We start from the raw sequence: 18,399 nt of genomic DNA on the forward strand, positions 1-18,399 counted from the left end.
GTTCCTTACAGAAATGGTCATTTATAGAATCGTTTCTGAAATGAATTTTCCTCTAAAGCAGCTTTTTGATACAAAGCGACAGTGTTCTAAATATAAACGTCAATTAAAGTACCGTCTTCAAGAAATAGCCCTTTAGTGTAGCCTTCGTTTCAAAAAGTTTCCTTTAGAGTGTCTTTGGTTGTGGAAAGGGTTCTGTAGAGTGCAGTTTGTTATGAGAACCACCCCTTCCCATGGACTGGTGTTTTAGAACACTCTTTCTTATAGTCAGGACCCTTCAGAAACTCCTTGTAAACGAAAGTGGGCATAGATAGTGCACTTTGTTATGGAAGGGATCCCTTCTCATAGAGAGGCTTCCTTAAAACACTATTTATTATAGCAAGAACCTTTCCGAGAGCTCCTTGTAAACGAAAGTGGGCATACATCGCACCCCTTTTTTAAAGAAGGAATTCAGTATAATCCTTCAGAGCAATCATACTTATGGAAAGTATCAATTAGGCCCTTAATGCCCCTTTGAGGTGCTTCATTTGAGGTAATGGGTTATGTAGAAACCCTTTCTTATAGAAGAGATTCTTCAGATCACCGTTTCTTTAATAGAGTATCCTTAGACCACACTTTTTTAAAAAGGTATTTTATATCACATATAACAGCTTATATACCTTTTCAAAACGCAAGGAAATGTTCCCTAGATTGGCTCTCTCCATGTCGAAAGCATCGTGAGAGTGAATGGTTGGGAGAAATACGTCTTGTCTTTTAATCGTGTAAGAGGTAAAGTCAACTGCGCAGGCCGTATGAGCTGTTTAAAATACCAGGCATGGCTGGGGACACCGTTAAGGTTTAAAAAAATTAGCTGTTTTTTTAATATAGGCGCCTTTTCCGGAGTATTTAAGGCATCCAAAACTTAGCTATAACTACTACAATGACCCGCGATCCACCCTATGATATAGAAAAGTGTCAAACTGCCTCTTCTAGGATGTTTGTAAAAATTTTTATGTTTTTACATTTTCAAGCTGTAATATTTTTTTCTTTCCATTCCCAAAATCAACGATCACGACGACTACGCCTTTAAAACATTCGATGAATAAACACACTTATTTTGCCAACGTCTTTTACAATCAAACGATATCTTGTAAAAAACTGCATTTGGCAATATTTGTTGCCAAACTAACATAAAGTATAACTTCGATTTTGATTTTTATTTGAATGGAATAGTTTCAGCAACATCATTTCACACTTAATAGATTTACAATCAATTCTAAAGAAAATATGTTTCATGTTGTGGGATTTTTTTACTTTGTGTTTTGTTTTCTTGTTTTTATACCCTCCACCATAGGATGGGGGTATATTAAGTTTGTCACTACGTTTGTAACTACACGAAATAATAATTGTAGACCCCACAAACTATATATATTCTTGATCAGCGTGCAATTCTACATCGATATAGCCATGTCCGTCCGTCTGTCCGTCTGTCTGTCTGTCCGTCTGTCCGTCTGTGGAAATCACTCTAGCGTCCGAACGGATTGACGTAGGTGGATGAAATTTTGGGAAAATCTATTATTTGTACGTAGGACTTTTGGTATTGAAAGTGGGCTATGTAGGTCCACGCTTTCGTATAGCCCCCATACAAAATGACGCGTGACGCGTCGTCGTTTTAAGGAATTTTTAAGATATTTGGCCCATTTTACCACCGAATTGGTTGTAATTTGGTATTTTGTGTCTCCAGAGGCCAAAGAACATTCCTACCATAGTTGGTTTATATAGGTCCACGTTTTGGTATAGCCCCCATATAACGCCCCATATAAAGTACGCGTCATTTTAATATATTTTGAATGTATTAGTCCCATTTGACAACAGAATCGGTTGCAACTTTGTATTTTGTGTTTCCAGAGGCTAAGAAACATTACGACCATAAAATGTTTATATAGGTCCACGTTTTGATGTAGCCCCCATAGGACGATATCTCCCGATTTTCGGCATTTTGAAGGTTTTGGCCTCATTATCACACCGAGATGGCTGAAATTTGGTATTTAGTCTTCGTTGGGGATGTAAAACTTCCCCCCAGAAATTTGTAGGTATAGGTCCGCGCCATCATATATCCCCCATAGAACGGTAACTTCCGATTTTCCGTATTTTGAATGTTGTGGCCACATTAATCCACCGAAATGGCTGAAATTTGTGGTGGAGGGTATAAAAAGTTCGGCCCGATCGAACTTAACGCTTTTCCCACTTGTTTCTTCTACTTCTTCTTTGTATTTCGTTTTTTTTTTCATTTCCAATATTTGCTGTTGTGCAGTATTTTTTTTCGCACAATCATCATAGATATTGTTTATGGCAAAATGATATTTTAAACTTTTCAAATTTAAGTTATTGCCACTGTCATTTCTCTTCAATACAATGTTAACTCATATGGGAGATGACAGCAACGAAAAGTTTAAAATAAAGAAAAAAATAACGAAACAGAAATCGAAATCACAGACTACTATAAAATAACAATGCCCACATACACACACACGCAGCTAGATGTACAGCAGATATATAGACAAACAAACTTAAAAATCCAATCAAAAAGTCACAAAGTTTGCACATTTAACGCCTCATAAAAATGGAATAGATAAAGCCAAAGACACACAAGCACCGCACACACATGTTCCCACACTATATGAACAGATATACAGATACAATATAATAAATATTGTTTGTGTGTCGAATTGTTGAATACAATATTTGACAGACCATATCAGTTGATTTGAATGGAAAAAATATGAGTTTACGAAAATTCAGCTGGTATGGTTGGAAGGAAGCAGCCATTGATGGCAAAAGGAGATAGGGATAGATGTTGACAGGACTTCGTTGAACAAAAATAATAATAAATATTATTTTTGAAAAAAAAAATTCTCAGTCACCTCGTTCTTTATTCGCTTTTCTCGATTTCTTGATAAACTAACATATCTGACTGCCTAAAAGTATGCACCACACATACCAGGGTTTATTAACGTTGCATAAAACATATGTTTGTAAATAAATTTAAAATTTATCTTGCCATCTTCATGTACAATTGCTAATCACAGCTCTCTTGAACCAACTTTAAATGGGAAGTTTTTGCGGATTTTACGGATTTTTTTTTCTAAATAAAAATCGCCGGAACGCTTTTTTAATAAATCGTTTCAAGTTCAAATTTTTATTTTTTTTAGGTTTTCACGATTTCGCTGGGAAACCGCAAGTCCTATGGAATGGGGACTAAAGAAAATATTGTAGCAGTAAAAATTCTCTATAAGATTGACATTTATGTATTCTCTAGAAGATTGACCTTTATGATATTTCGTAGGTTTTACCATCTTTGAGATATACATATAACGCGATACTGTCAGTGCATTTTCCCAATTTGAACTTCTATATCTCAAAAATGGTAGAACCTACGAAAATATCATGAAGGACAACCTTGTAGAGAATTTTTACTGCTACAACATTTGCTTCAGTTCCATTTTTATAGGGCTTGCGGTTTCCCAGCAAAATCGTGTAAACCTAAAAAACCCTACAAATGTGAACTTATTTATTTTTTATTATTATTATTCTCATCTTTGAACATTGTAGTTTCAGAATTCAGAAAAACTTCCCAGGTATAATCTCCTTTCATTTAAAGTTGATTCAAGAGCACCGTGTAAAATCATCGTTTCTATATCCTCAGTCTTTAGACTAACGAGGGGGTATATAGTACATTTTCATACGGGCAAAATGCGCCTTAACGAAATAATGCTAAAACAAAATCCGTTTCAGACAATTTGGAGTCGATTTAGCAATGCCAGTCCGTATGTCTGTCTGGTTTTGTCCAAACTTAATTTAAGTTCGAAGATGGGCCATATCGGTCCACTCCTTCCAGTACCTCCCCCACAAAAGTTCAAAAATTTGCGCTAAAACTCTCGAAGGTTGTACATCGTAATATTTCTGCAAGACATAGACCAGGTTTTAATATGGACTATATATGGTCCACTTCTTTGGGTATCTCCCACACAAAATTTCGGAAAAGTGCTCGCGAATAGCTTTGATTTTTGTTGTAGCAGCGTATATACGCTGCCCTTTTTAGATAGTTCGTAGATGGGTCACTGCTTTGTGTACCACACAAAAGTTCAAAACTTCTTGCTAAAATGGTGTGCACTGTAACTCTCTAAGACATTAACCAATTTGGACGATGCTTTATACATCGTAATATTTCTACGAATCTTAGAAACATTTCTAATATGGACTTTAACGATTCACTCCTTCGGGTACTTCCCACACAAAATTTCGAAAAAGTGCAGATTAAGAGCTGTTCGCGAATCGCTTTGATTTTTGTTGCTGTAGTTTCTATTCTCTGCCCTCATTACGACGCTACAAGTTTTTTTTTAGCGGCAAGTCCTTTCTTCCTAAAAAAATGGCCGGTAAAAAACCCCTGTGGCACTATGTGTCGTACGATAACTCTCGAACGGATCAGCCGATTTGGCCCAAAATTTGGTCTTCGTAATATTTTGTCAAAATTTGGTTTAAGTTCGAAGATGGGTCAAATGGGTCCACTTCTTCGAGTACATCCATTATAAAAGTTCAAAACTTTTCGTGGTGTGCACGATAACACTCGAAGACAGTAACCGATTTGGTCCGTACTTTGCACATCGCACTTCTTCGGGTGCCTCCCACACAAAATTTCGGAAAAGTGCTCTCGAATAATTTTGATTTTTGTTGTATACGCTCTTTACGACATTACAAGTTTTTTCAGGAGCATGTCCCTACATCCTGAGAAAATGGCACCATGTGTAGTGGCTGGAGCGCACGATACCCCTCGAAAGGATCGGCCGATTTGGTTCAAAATTTGATTAGATGTTGTTGTTGTAACAGTGTTTATTATTGCATGTTTGTGTGTTTGTTCCTCTGCTCAATCTGGCTCTGGGTCAATCTCCACTTCCAGGAAAGTGGCTGCTTCGATGGGATGTAACCACATATCCACTGGAGTTAGATTAGAAGGTTTGGCAGGGCATTTGATGCTGTGTGTTGTGCGGGCCCATGCCGCACACTGGACAGATGTTTTGCACGGTGCTATCTATACTTGTCCAATAGGAATTTAAGCGACTGCTATATCATGAGCATAGTTTAGCCAAAACTACTCTAGTTTGTCGTGGCAGCTGCCACTCCTCAGCTGCGATAGATGGGCGATGTACTCCGCGGACTTTTTTCACACAATATTTGCTTATGGCCTTAGCAACTGCGTCCGTGTGAATGTTATTTAAGCCTGCTTTATATGCCTGTTGATCTCTCCTGTTCTCTCCTGTGTCGTTGGACCTCTGCCTCTAGATAGTGAATATTCTGCTTGATTTGCCTGAATGTGTCGGGCCTACCCACCAAATGGTGATTGCAATGGTTCTCAAGGTAACATCCGAGCAAGTACTGCAACGACAGCATCTCATTGTGTTGCTTTACTGGAATAATCTTTGCCTCTTCATGTAGATGGTCCACTGAAGACTTGAGGATGCACCCTGTTGCTGTTCTCAGGGGGGACATTCTGACAAGCTTGAACCTTATTCCAATGCGTATCACATAAATTAGGGGACCAAACTGGCGCCGCATAGTTTACCACAGACCGACCAATCGCGTTATATGTGGTCAACAAGGGACTTGAGGTCCTTGTTCCTACACTTCAGTTTGTCGCAGATAGCTGCGGCATGCGCGGATGACGTGAACGAAGTGTCGAATGTGAATTTTGGGGCAGTTTGTGGTCGAAATTCTGCTACCATCGACCACGACATTTAACTCTCTTCTATACTTCCGCTCCCATGTGGTGAACAGAGTGGCTGTAGATTTATTGGCGGATATATGCATATTCCTTGCGTGGAAAAAGGTTTTATAATCCGCATACGTTACGATCTCAATGCCGTCTGGAGGGGGCGGAATACAGGAGAGGTAGGGTTGAACAGTTCCGGAGATATCACCCCACCTTTGGGAACTCGCTGTTTTACTCTACGGGGTTTGGACTTCCACGTACGACTGTCGTCTACACATATAAATGATTACACTGGTCAGCACGACTTTTGTTTCAACCGAATTTTTTCTAACTGAAATCGGCGAGTTATTTTCAAATCCGGTCTCGGCTTTTCTCCATCAGCTCTTGTTCTTGAGATATAGCTCAAAATCATTTTTTACAAGTTTTACCCAGAATTTCGTTATTTTCGTATTGAAACAAATATTTTTTTGTGGATTTTTCGACACTAACATATCAAGGAGATGTTGTACGTCATCGGAGGAAGTCATAGGATCTACATATGGCATACCGGATATGCTTAGGGTGTCTACTATATAGTCCAGTATTCAAATGTATAGTATAAATACGGTGACCAATATTTTGGGATGAAAATAGAGTACATATACGATGGCTACTACATAACAATACCAGGCGTCATTTACTATTTCCATTAACATTTTCTAACATAAGCGTACTCAATACGGTTTGACGTAACAAGTATTGCGTTTTTTACAGGACTTAAAGAATTAATTTGCATAAAAAATATGGAATTTACTTGTTAACATTTTCGCCCAACCATTTTTCACAATTTTCTACGCGATGACGACGCGATGAAACAATATTCTATAGTCAGTAGTCAATAGCGTTGTATTCTCAGCTGGAGTCGAGAAATTGTGCTGTAGTCGGAGACTGAGTCGAAAAAATAACTTGGCTCCAACGCCGGGCAACAATTTTTTTCTACATTTATCAAAAATGAATGAAGAACTTTTTTGGTCCAATTAATACTCTAAAGCAAACTTCAAATTCCATGACAATCGAATTAGAGTTTCATATTCCAGAGCGAAAGTCTGCACACTTCAGAACCTCTTACACAGAGTTTAAAATTTCAGTGATCTTGTATTTTTATTATAATCGTAGAAGTTTTGTAGTTGTGTATGTTCTTTTCAAGGAATACCTCAGAAAATGGCCAACATATAGGAAAAAGTTGGAAACTTGTGTATATTTTATTCATAATAGAAAATATTCTCGGAGTCGACTCCGGAGTCGGAGTCGAAACAAAAACGGCTCGACTCCGAAACGTTGGTAGACATGTAAAAGGTTTGCCGTAAAGTAAATTGTGTTTTTTGAAATTGATTTTAGAGGATCTCTATCCTTCCCGATCTCTACCAAACAATCAATGTATATTACGGCAAACTTTGTACTTCCAAAAGAAACGACATCATTTGCCAGACCAGGTGACACGATGTGTATGTCTGTGACACTTGCCGCTAATTCTGGAAGAGGCGTCCTCATTGGCCGTGCAAAAAGTAGAACTCTATCCCAAAAACTCAAGTTACTTTACCGAAAAATTTGTACATATCACTACTGACATAGCTCTGTGAAAAACTGGTATAATGAATTCAATAGTAGTGAACGCTTGCTGAGCGAAGAAAGTAGTAAGGGTGGTCCAAAAACTGCCGTTGTGACAGAAAACATTGAAGCCGTGAGCCGTGAGTAATGCAAGATCGCCATGATAGAGGCATCCTTGGACATTTCTGTCACCGGCTTACATTCCATACTGCATGAAAACCTGGCCAAAAAAAGGTTTCTTATCGATGGATTCCGTTCCGATTGATGCAAGAAATTTCAAAAAATAAGCCTTATACGATGCGTATGAAACGGCTGATTTCATTTCAACAGCGACAATATTTGGTTAAATTTCTGCCTAGGTTTCTCGGATTTCATTGTATTACCTTTGTATTCACATGTATTTGTAAAACAAATCAAAAATTGAGGACATAGAGTACATATGATGAAAATAGAGGACAAATAGAGTACGTTGAAAAAATAGAGTACGGACACCTAAAATAGAGTACTGTCCTCTATAATAGAGTACGGTTGGTCACCGTAAGTATAAAGTTCCTAGCGCCAATGATTCGGCCATAACCTAAAAATCATCATGAAGTCTGCTGAGACCGATACCTCGCCGATTTCAGTTAGAAACGAAAAAAATTTCGGTTGAAACATTAAACTTTTTCAATTTTGTTGAGCAGTTTTATCCAACGCTTCAAGTTTGGCCGGAGGGTTGTCTGCTCTATGTCCTCAAACAGCGTGGAGTACTTGAAAGTATCAAAGGCGTTTGATAAGTCAAGCGCCACCATTACTGTGGTCTTTGGTTGAGTCCTCGACAAATTTGTGTGGAGATGACGTGCAGCGCTGATCGGCAACTAGATAGCTATTTCTGACACTGGGGACGTCTTACGCCTCAAGGGTCTTTGCTACAGTCAACGTAACGTCGCCAAACGTGACTGAAGTCGTATCTTCCCTCCTTCTGGGGTTCGAGAGTGACTTAACTGTTGCCCACCATTCACTTATTCCGGCTCCAGTGTTGCAACTCGTCAGATAATTTAACACTTGTTCCGCTTATGCTCGGCGACCAGCCTGTTAACTTCCTACGTCAGCTCCCTGACTCTGGGGTCATTGGGGTTGCCTCGACGTAGCTCATCACGCTCATTTGCTAATCCCGTCGCCTCTGCTGGGAAGTTTGGTCTTACTTCGGGTATTCGACCAGCAGGTATATGGCGAGCGGCTGCAGTTGTGATGATGTCTCGTAGATGGGTCATATCGGCTCACTCCTTCGGGTACCCCCACAAAACTTCAAAACTTTTCGCTAAAATGGTGCGCACGATAACTCTCGAAAGCAGTAACCGACTGGGTCCATACCTTGCACATGGTAATATTTGTACTTATCTTAGTTACATTTCGAATATGGACTATATCGGACGAACCATAGATTACATGCCCACAGAATTTTAACATTTTTGTTGCTGCTTAGGGTCTGTTCGAAGATCCTTTGGAAATGCATACCGATATTTTTCGTGGGCTATTTTGTGCTTCCTGACATAGTGATCCAAAGTTTAAGGTGACCAATTAAATGACTCCCAAATAAAAAACCATTTTAAAACTGCACTATTCGGATGTATTCCTTTTGGTACCTCCTCCGCAACACTTTTGAGCTTTTATCCAAATCCAAAAAGAGTCACAAAATCTAAAAACCTCCTTATACATAATCATTGGGGAAAAGTATTTTGTTTGCGATTCGATATTGTCTATAGATGAATGTTTCAATTCACACAGGCTGCGGGTATATCTCCGTCAGCATAGCTGACTGATACTTTTTTACTTGTTAGTTTTTTAAATCTGAGAACTCATGCTGGCTTACAATGACAAACAATTAAAAAAGAGAACAATAACTATAACAGCCATACAATTACATCACATACCACCCCGGAGTAGTAAGTCCTGCGTATTTGCTGATAATTTGTAAAAATTGTTAGAATTTTGGACAGTATTCAGGAGAAAAAAAAAACATAAATGTTACAAATGTCATGATAGGATATTATCGCAAACATTCATAATCAATACTACTACACACAATACACATGACCACATTTATCTGTCTAACATTCTTTGCCCTGCATTTATGCAGCAGCAGCAGCCGACAAACTTGCAAACATATTTGGGCCAATAGGTTATTTAAGTGCTGCAGTAAAAGCAATAACCATTACATCGATGCTGATAACAAACCACACACAATAATCATCATGAAATGCAGGGGACGATCCAAATGAAAGCAAAGAGGCTGTGGGTGAAGGGTGGTCTAATATAATGCACACATAGCGTCTGTTTGTGTGGTGTACTTAGAGACTATATGAATGCCTATACTAATCCCCTGTTGTCATATATATTATGATGATGATAATAGTATGAGAGCATTTTGGGGGAGGGTGGAAGGTAGTTAGGCACTGGTCATTTCCAATATAATTTTCAAGCAACTACACCACCCTACCCTTCCTTGTTCTCCCCACTACATGAACTGGGCCATCTGATAAAATTTCTTTTGGCTTTTCTCATTTTCTACAAAAAAAGTTAGCAATTCCAATTCCAACAACCACCTAGACACCCACAAATTATCAACGAACGAACAAGCGATCCGAACAACCAACAAACAACCTCAATTACATTCAATGATTTCGTAAATATTTAAACATTCTTTTATAACTGTAAACGGACTACAACAACCACTAATACACAACTATCATTGCTCTACATTTATTGTGCATGTGAAGAACACCGAATGACATCGAATGAAATAGTCCTTTGAGAATTATCTAAAGAGACGATGTTAGCTGGTTAGGGGTAATGGTTGTGTGGGTGGTGTTCATAATTTGGTTACAGCTGGGTATTTCATTTCCATTTAAACATATGTTGTGTGCACTGCATATGAATAATAAATAAACCTATATGTGCTTTTGTTAGTTTTGTATGTGAAATAAATTTCATTACAATTTTCTTAAAAGCCTATGCATATTTTAATGCAAAATTTACCAAAAAAAACATTATTCCTAATCTATTTGCATTGATAGTTTATTATATTGTAGCTTGGACCGTAAGGATTAATTTGAAAATTAACAGAAGATTTTCGAGCTCACAAAGAAGAAATTATAGGAAAAACATTTTTTAAAGATCAGAATTAAGCTAAAAGTAAGGTAGGGAAGTAAATTAGGAAAATATTTGCGCTTACTGTCGGTTGCTGGTGCAAAATTTGCCTAATGTCACCCTACCTTAAGACAATTTTCTTTGGATAGGCATACAAAAATATGATTGTCTAGCAACCAAAGGTACCCAGCAAAACCACTCCTCTATAAACTAACGGGTTTATATAATACTTCTTGGTAGCCGTAACTACTTTCAAATTTGCTGTCTGTTGGAACTGAATATGCCATTTTCTGATTTCTAGCTAAATTACTCTATATAATATTCCTAAGGTCGTAATATTAACCCGCAAAAAATCTTGGAGTCACATGAGCCGAATAACCCATTGCGAAATAATGTAAACAAGCTACCTTCTACATCACCAGTTAATTACAAAGTAATGGGTTGTTTCTTTAAAATATTTCAAGCCAAAACCAATTATTTTACTCATTACAAGCCCCTTGTTTTTACAGTGTTTTATTTAACTTGCTTTGGTGTCCGTTTAGTTCAAATCTGGAAACTCATTTTTAACACAGTTGCAGTTGACCAATTGAACTGAAACTTTGCACACTTTTCAGATTTGGATGACAATACATGAATATGAAATCAAAACCAATATTGGTTCATTTTTACAGTGTTTTTATGGTGTTTTATTTAGGTTAGGTTAGGTTGCTTTTCAAATCTGGTAACTTATTTTCCACACAGTTGCAGTTTACCAATCGAACTAAAACTTTGCACACTTTTCAGATTTGGATGACAATACATGAATATGGGCCCATTTTTTCCTATAGCCCCCATATAGCCGTACCACCCGATTTCAGGTATTTTGAGGATTTTATCTCCATTCTTAGCCCGAATTAGCTGTCATTTGGCATTTGGGATTCCCAATGATACAGACATTTCCCCATAAAAACTTGTGAACATAGGTCCAGGTTTTGGTGTAGCCCCGATGTACGACCCGATTTCAAGTGTTATGAGGATTTCATCTTCATTTTTAGCCCGAATTGGCTGTAACTTGGCAATGGGACCCCCCATTGGCACAGAAACTTCCTCACTATAAATGATGGACATAGGTACAGCTTTTGATATAGCCCCCATATAGCGGTACCACCCGATTTCAAGTGTTTTATAAGTATTTTATCTTCATTTTTAACCCGAATAGGCATTTTGGGGTTCGCAATGGTACTGAAACTTCCGCACCAAAAATTGTGGACATTGGTCCAGGTTTTGGTATAGCCACCATAGCGGTACCACCCGATTTCCAATGTTTTTAGAATTTTATCTTCATTTTTAGGCATAATTGGCTGTAACTTGGCATTTGGAGTCCCCAATGGTACAGAAACTTCTCCACTAAAAATTATGCACATAAGTCCAGGTTTTGGTATAGCCTTTATATAACGGTACCACACGATTTCAGACATTTTAAAGTTTTTATCTACATTTTCGGCCTAGTTGACTATAATTTTGTTCTCAGTCGTCAAAAAAAAAATAATTTACTAGAAAGTTAAAAATAAAAAATTATTTTAAAAAATTATGTTTCAGTGTTTTATTTAAAAAATGCACTTAAAACTAGAAAATAACTCGTCGCTTAGCCTCAATAAGTACATTCTTTCTCATGAATCCCTCAAATAAAACGCTTATATTTATTTAAATTATAAATGGTGGCAAAATTAAACTGCAGGCGTTTTATTTGAGAGATTCCATTATCAGAAATAATATACTTATTGAGGCAAAACGACAAGTTATTTTCTAGTTTTAAATGCATTTATAAATGAAACACTGAAACTTAATTTTTTAATTATTTTTTATTATTGACTAACAACCACCACACTCCACCAACCAAACCGGAGGCATGTTTTACTGCTTTTGATAAATGCTTAAATTAAAAATTAAAATTAAATTATTCGTTTCAAAAGATTTTTAAAATTGTATTTATAATTTTATTCACCTCTTTGAAAATGAAAACCTTTGCTTTTTGGTAGATGAATTCATATCTTTAACAAGCAGAAAAGTATCAGTTTTCTCTGTGGACAGAGATATACCCTCAGCCTGTGTGAGTTGAGACCTTCATCTATGGACAGATCACATACCGGTTACACAACCCAAATTATGTAGTTAGTAGATTTTTGGAAGTATGAACTTATAGATAAAACAGTATCAGTCTTGGACTTGTCTACGAAGACATAATATCTCTGTATACAGGACCACAACGAACAGCATCGGTATACATATCCAAAGGATCTTCGAACAGACTATCGTATACCACAGCCACTACATATGGTGCTATAAAGGGTTTTTTACAACTTTCGGGCTGTTTTCTCAGGAAGTATGGACTTGCCCTTGAAAAACTTTTACCGTCGTAACTGAGGCAGCGAATGCAAGTTGCTTCAACAAAAAAGTGATTCGGGAGCAGGTTTTAAAGTGAACTTATCTGAAATTTTGTGTGGGAGGTACATGAACGAGTGGACAAATATGGACCATATTTTAACCTTATCTATACTTTGTAGATGTATTAGGATGTGTAAAGTATGGACAAAATTGCTCACTCTCTATAAGAGTTATCTTGCGCACAACTTTTCCGAAAATTTTTGAACTTGTGTGGGGGGGAGGTACCTGAAGGAGAAGGCAGATAGGGCTTATCTTCGAACTGAAAGTAAGTTTGAACAAAATATAACGAAGGTAAAATTTTGGACCGATTTTAAATTACGAGGGGAACTAGAAAACATTCTGGCCTAGGCAAAACACAGTGTCGCCAGGAGTCATTTAAAATCTTTTTTCGAAAGTATGACAGTTTTTAGCCTAAGCGTACTCAGGACAGTTTGACATACGACTATGTGTTGGGTTTTTACAGTGATTTGAAAAAATCTCCATGCAACAAAAATGCAATTTACTTGTGAACATTTTCGTCCGATAATTTTTCACAATTTTCGACGTCGATAATCACGGCAAGAGTGCATCTTTGTATGTCGATAAAGGATCATCCTATAGCACTACGAAAAACTGGTTTAACGAATTCAATCGTGGCCGACACTCGTCAAAAAACTAAGGTCATGAGGTTCACCCAAAATCGGACGTTGTGCCAGAAAAAAAAATTAGGCCATGAACGGATAATGCAAGATCGTCATGTTATATACCGTGGGATAGAGGCGCCCTTGGGTATTTCTTCCACCAACTAACATTTGATATTGCATAAACACCTGGTCGGAAAAATGGATTTTTCTCCCTAGATCCAGCAAAGTTGGTCAATCGCTCAAAAAAAGGCTCTTGTGCCCAAAAATAGGCTCTTGGTGCAAAGAAATTGTGATTAAAAATAATCGCGGTCCTTCAAACGAAATTTAGATCGTCACAGATGACGAATCTTGGATTTATGCTTAGGTGCCCAAAACAAAACAGGAATCGACCGTTTGGGTCTTCGAAAGCGAGCCAAATCCAACGAAAGCTGTTCATGGAAGAAGACCTTCGAAGCAAATGGACACCTGTTTCTTCCGCAAAACTGACCGTGTTGGCGACTATACGGCTGAAGAAATGTGGAACGGTTAATTCTGAGTGTTACACTACAATTTGTTTGCCTGAAGCCTCCTGAGAAATACGAAAAACGAACAAGAGAAGACGAATCATTCTGCATCATGACAATGTGGGGTCTCACACATTGATTCAAGCGCCAGTTTGACCGGACAAAACGAATTGATGGATCATCCGCCGTACAGCCCTGGAGATCCAATGATTTCATTTGATTCCAGCACATCAAGAAAAAAAGGCGTGGTCAACGATTTTTGTTGCCTGCAGATGCTGTAAAAGCGTTCAAAAACCATGTTTTGGAGGTGTCTCATTCCGAGTGGAAAATGTGCTTCGCCAATAGGTTCGAGCGCGCGAAAAAGTGTATAAATCATGCTGGAGACTACTTAAGAAAACAATAAAACCGTTTTTGAGAGTAAATGTTCGCGTTTTCATTGTTAGGCCAGATAGTTATCGTTCAGCCCTCGTAGGAATCTAAACCGGGAATTCGTAGTGCAAGGCGGATATGCTTTTCATTTCACAACGGTGGCACCCGTGACTCACACACAAATTAATATTTCCATTATGCAATAATGTTTATACCCCTCATACTAATTATTTCAGTCTCGGTAAATGTCTATATTCCACACGCTGATCGAATTCGACGATAAGAAGGAGGGATACAGAAAATCGGTGTGCAATCTTGCAATATCGATTCAAACCACCGCCTGTTTGGCCGGACAAAAGAAGGAATTGATGGTTCCTGCGCCGTACAGTCATCACTTCATTTGATTCCAGCACGTCAGGAAGAAAGGCGTGGTCAACGATTTTCGTCGTCAATAGGTGCTGTAAAAGCGTTCAAAACCCATGTTTTGGAGGTGTCTTAATCAAGCCACTGTAAACAACCCAAGACATGGTCGTATGTCAAACGGTCCTGAGTACGCTTAGGCTAATTTCCAAAAAAAAAGTCAAATGACGCCTGGCGACACTGCGTGTTACCTAGGCCAGAAAGTTTTCTAATGCCCCTCGTAGACACCTTTGCATAGTAATTCTAAATAAAAACGAAAGATGTCCATCGATATCTATGATAAAATTTTCGTTTTGTTCACAGATAGTGTGGCTTTAGTGAAAGTTATACGAGGGCGGTTCGGAAACTTCTTAGCCTATCAATGAAGGAGAATAGTTAGTTTTTCAACAATATTTTTATTTTTCAATATAATCTCCTGAAATTTCAATACACTTAGTCCAACGCTTTTCTAGCAATTCTATCCCTTGATTAAAATAGTTTTACTCAAGGTCTTCAAAATAGTGGTTTACCACTGTAATTGCATCTTCATTTGATGTAAAACGGTTGCCAGCAAGGATTTTTTTAGATTTGGGAACAAGTAAAAGTCACTGGGAGCTAAATCAGGAGAATAAGGTGGGTGGTCAAGCAACTCGTACTTTAATTCGTTGATTTTAGCCATTGTTAAAACACTCTTGTGCGTTGGTGCGTTGTCTTGATGAAAAATTATTTTTTTGTGTTGTAAGCCAGGACGTTTTTCTCGAATTTGTACATATAATTGATCCAAAAGGTTGCAATAGTACTTTGAATTTATTGTTTTAACCTTTTGCAGATAGTCAATCAGTAAAATACCTTTGAAGTCCCAAAAAAACCGTTGCCATAACGTTACCAGCCGATTGAATTGTTTTTGCCTTCTTTGGGGCACTTCCTCCAGCTTGTTCTTTTGTCTCTGGAGTATAGTGGTGGATCCATGTCTCATCAACAGTTATGAAACGACGTTTAAAATCCATTTTATTTCGCTTAAAACGATCCAAACAAGCTTGAGAAATGTTTATTCTTATGCGTTTTTGATCGACTGTTAACAAATGCGGCAACCATCTTACAGAAAGCTTTTTCATCTGTAGTTCTTCATGCAAAATGAAATGGACTCGATCATTTGAGATGCCCATGATATTAGCAATTTCACGCACTTTTATTCGTCGATCATTTAATACCATATCATGCACTTTGGCTACAATTTCTGTTGTTGTTGCTGTTTTTGGACGTCCACTACGTGGTTCATCTTCAATGCTTGTACGACCACGTTTAAATTCAGCAACCCAATTTTTTACTGTTGCATATGAAGGAGCACTTTCACCTAACACATTCACCATATCATTATGAGTTTCTTGTCCCGATAAACCTTTTTTATGTAAATATTTAATGACAGCACGCATTTCTAATTTTTCCATTGTAAAAAAATTGCGGATGCGTCTTTTTTGAACACATGTTTCTATATGAAGGAGTTGCCAGATCGAAACAAAATTTAACATGTGTTCATAACAGAGATGGAAGTTTCCAAAACACTTAACTTGTTTCTGTTTATACCGCGCTTTTTGTGCTAGACTAAGAAGTTTCCGAACTGCCCTCGGATAATATATATAAAAATTTGATAATAATACATAATACAAAACACTGTGTGTAATTTTTTGTGTCATGGAAAATTAACCATATTCTGACATCGCAGCGTAATGGAAGACGAAAAATAAGAAGACACGTGTCTCGGCGTTTGTCCCTGTTACTTCGAATTTCGCGGTTATGGGCCCCAAAAACCTGAGGCCTTGATGTCAAAAAGGACCATTTTGTCAGGCTCATATATTCTAAACCGCTAATAATTTTGATTTACTCGTGGAGGCAAAGTTGTAGCTCTCATCTTAAAGAATAATAATTGTGAAGACATAAATCCATTCAACCTTATCTTCAAGGTCAAAATCGTTAAGTTCAAGTTTCCCTTATAATTTTTTCTCGTATCTTCTAAACCGTTAAGAATTTTGGTTTACTCGTGGAGGCAAAGTTGTAGCTCTCATCTTAAAGAATAATAATTGTGAAGACATAAATCCATTCAACCTTATCTTCAAGGTCAAAATCGTTAAGGTCAAGTTTCCCTTATAATTTTTTCTCAGATTTTGGCCTACAGATATTAAACCGATCAAAATTGAATCAAACAACCAACTACAAAAATATACCTTAGATCTCAGTAAACAACTTTCTAGAACATACGAACCCTGTAGAAATGGTTCTTAAAGGTCAAAATAGCAAAACAAATGCAATTTTTATTTCCTTTTTTCGGTTTCTGCTCCATAGAAATCAAACCATTCAAAATTCAAGAAAATATTCAACCACAATAATGTAGCAAATATATCAGTATACAACTTTGTGGAACATCAGAGCCCACTACGAACTGTTCTTAATGGTCAAAATTGCAAAAAACTTTAGAAAATATTCGATTTTTATACTTTTTTCTCCGATTCTGGTCCATAGATACCGAACCGTTCAAAATTCAAGAATACAAGCAACTACAAAAATTTGCCTAAGATCTCAGTTAACAGCTTTCTAGAACATATGAACATTCTAGGAACGGTCCTTCATGTTCAAAATTCACTAACAATTATATTATGGTTAATGCTCAGGTCTGGAAATAAATTGTTCAACACTCTAGAAAATTTGAAAGGTTTGTTATTTACGGACCTGACCAGGAAAGAACGAGTAAAACTAATGCAATTTTGAGCTTCAAGGGCCGCTCCTAGTATGTTCATATGTTCTAGAAAGTTGTTAACTGAGATTTTAGGTACAGTTTTGTAGTTGCTTGTATTCTTGAATTTTGAACGGTTCGGTATCTATGGACCAGAATCGGAGAAAAAAGTATAAAAATCTAATATTTTCTAAAGTTTTTTGCTATTTTGACCTTTAAAAACAGTTCGTAGTGGGCTCTGATGTTCCACAAAGTTGTATACTGATATATTCGCTACATTATTGTTGTTGAATGTTTTCTTGAATTTTGAATGGTTTAATTTCTATGGAGTAGAAACCGAAAAAAGGAAATAAAAATTGCATTTGTTTTGCTATTTTGACCTTTAAGAACCATTTCAACAGGGTTCGTATGTTCTAGAAAGTTGTTTATTGAGATCTAAGGTACATTTTTGTCGTTGGTTGTTTGATTCAATTTTGATCGGTTTGATATCTGTAGGCCAAAATCTGAGAAAAAATTATAAGGGAAACTTGACCTTAACGATTTTGACCTTGAAGATAAGGTTGAATGGATTTTATGTCTTCACAATTATTATTTTTTAAGATGAGAGCTACAACTTTGCCTCCACGAGTAAACCAAAATTCTTAGCGGTTTAGAAGATACGAGCCTGACAAAATTGTCCTTTTTGACATCAAGGCCTCAGGTCTTTGGGGGCCCATAACCGCGAAATTTGAAGTAACAGGGAAAAACGCCGAGACACATGTATTCTTATTTTTCGTCTTCTATGACGCTGCGGTGTCAGAATGTGGTTAATTTTTTTCGTCTCGCACAGTGTAATTTGTACATAATTTGACAAAATTTTAATTTTTTCACAAAAAATATTTTCAATGACGTTCT

Source organism: Musca autumnalis, unplaced genomic scaffold (genome assembly GCF_047663935.1).
Source record: "Musca autumnalis isolate F117 unplaced genomic scaffold, ASM4766393v1 scaffold_1, whole genome shotgun sequence".
In the NCBI taxonomy this organism is placed as follows: domain Eukaryota; kingdom Metazoa; phylum Arthropoda; class Insecta; order Diptera; family Muscidae; genus Musca; species Musca autumnalis.